This window comes from Nannospalax galili, unplaced genomic scaffold (genome assembly GCF_000622305.1).
Source record: "Nannospalax galili isolate Female #2095 unplaced genomic scaffold, S.galili_v1.0 scaffold180, whole genome shotgun sequence".
NCBI lineage: Eukaryota > Metazoa > Chordata > Mammalia > Rodentia > Spalacidae > Nannospalax > Nannospalax galili.
The window spans coordinates 816,863-819,353 of record NW_008348199.1 but is presented as its reverse complement, the minus strand read 5'-3'; positions in this window follow the sequence as shown (position 1 = coordinate 819,353).

Below are 2,491 nucleotides of genomic sequence, written 5' to 3'. Positions count from 1 at the left end.
ATTTTGTGTCTTGAAGAACACTCATGAAGTTCAATGAGTCTATAACCCGTATGATTCTAAAACACGCTTTTTACTTTATGTACTCATTTGAAGGCTTGAAATTTCACCAAAGAGATATATTTAGCATTTTTAACTGTATTAATACAACTGTAAACCTAAAAATTTACAGACAGTTTTGAAAGAGATGCATCTTAGCTCTGGAAATTGTTATTGAATATGCCAATGCTGTTGTAATGAAATGCTTCTTCTAATTATATGGTTATTAAGTAAAGAATTAAAAATAAATTATTTTTAAAAGATTATTTTATTTTATGTGTATAAGTATTTGTATGTGTGTATGTATGTGTACCAGATATGTGCAGTGCTCTTGGAGGCCAGAAGAGGGTGTCAGATCCTTTAGAACTGGAGCTGTAGAAGGTTGTGAACTACCATGTGGGTACTGGGAACCAAGCTCTAGTTCTTTGCAAAAATAGCAAGTATTCTTAGCCACTAAGCCATCTCTCCAGCCCCATTCACCGTAGTTTTTGAGACATGGCTTGTCATTGAACCTAGAGCTCACTGTCTCCTGTCTCTGTCTCCGAAGTGCTGGAATTTAATTTTTTAAAATATTTTATTTATTTATTTAATTTATTTATTTTTGGTCTTTTTGAGACAGGGTCTCCCTGTAGCCCCAGCTGACCTGGAACTTGCTCTGTAGACCAGACTGGCCTCAAACTCACAGAGATCTGCCTGCCTCTGCCTCCTAAGTGCTGGGATTACAGGCATACGCCACCATGCCTTACTAATTTTTTTTATGTGTATGCATGTTTGTAAGTGCACCTGTGTTGTGCGATGCCCTTGGAGGCCAGAAGAGGGCATTGATTCCCTAGAAGGAGTTACAGACAGTTGTTAGCTGCCCTGCCATGTGGGTGCTGGGAACTGAATGCCAGTTCTCTGCAAGACCAGCCAGTGCTCTGAACCACTGAGCCATCTCTCCAAGTCCTCCCCAAGTTAATTTTGGTCATGGCGTTTACTACAACAGAAAACCAACCAGGGCAGTAACCCTGTATAATTATAAAAGAAGGTGGGGAACAAGGGGAGGGGAGAAGAAGAAACGCTCAGTGAGCAGGGACAGGCAATGACAGTGGGATTTGTGGGGGTGGGAGGTGAGCCCCAGCTCCTAGTTGCCCAAGAAACAAGGCCCATCCTTCAGTAAATTAGACTGAAAAGGCCACATGCCAATGAGGTAAGCTGCAGTTAGGGTTCACGGCCTTGGGCTCCATAGCCCTTGAAGGGGCTGAGGAACCAAGAGGGACATGTACAGCACACAAAGGACCCCCAACAGTCTGTGGGGGTCCAGACTACTCAGGGCTCTCATCTCCCATGACCTGAGTAGAGATGGTCCTGGCTTGAAACCCATGGCTGCCCTGGCCCCACTAAATCCACTGCTACCTGGTCCTGAAGGAGCAAGCCAGGTGCCCCACATCACTACAGTGATCTTCTTACAGGTGAGAAGTCAAGAGTGAAAGGATTTCATGGGCACCCAAGCTCACACAGTGGACCATGGTGGAGGCCACTGTGAGGGTTGATCTCTAAGATAAATTCAAAAGTCTGTTTCCAAGCAGGGTGCGGTGATACCCATTTGAATTACCAACTCTTGGAAGGCTGATGCATAAGGATCAAGCATTTGAACTCAATATAGTGAGTTCCAGGCCAGCCTGGGTTACACAGTAAGACCCTGCCTCTACTACAACAACGTCAGTTCGCTCAGCAGGTAACCATTGGCTCACTGAGCACCCTGAATGGTACAGTGTCTACCCCTATAGCCAACTCACAGGATTCTTCTCCAACATTAAATATCTTTTTTTTTTTTGGTCTTTTTGAGACAGGGTCTCCCTGTAGCCCCAGCTGTCCTGGAACTCTGACCTTGAACTCACAGAGATCCACCTGCCTCTGCCTCCCAAGTGCTGGGATTAAAGGCGTGTACCACCACACCTGACTTCCAACATTAAATATCTTAGAGAGACTGAAGATAGGCACTCATCAAACAAGAACAGAAAGCTCTGAGGAGCTCATCCTGAGATGAGGAGAGAGAGCCTACCTGTTAAGTGATAGAGCAAAAGACCAAGGAAGCAGGGTGGATACGGAAGGAGGAGAGAGGAAGGAGCTCCAAGCGGAAGAAACAGCTGGGGCTGGGGCTGGAGGGTTCAGAGTACGCACTAGTCTGGAAGAGGACCTGGGTCCAGTTCCCAGCACTCATGTGGTCTCTCATAACTGTCTCTAGCTCCAGCTCCTGGTGATCTGACTACCTCTTCTGGCCTATTCAGGCACCAGGCACACACGTGGTACACTTACATACATGTGGACAAACACTCATACACATAAATAAGTGTTTTTATAAAAAGAAGAAGAAAAAGCAGGAGATGCAATTTAGGGCAGGTCCTGCTACAGCAGCGTGTGTGCCCCCACCCACCCACCCTCCCAAGGAGCGCCCAGTCAGTCCTTCTCCATG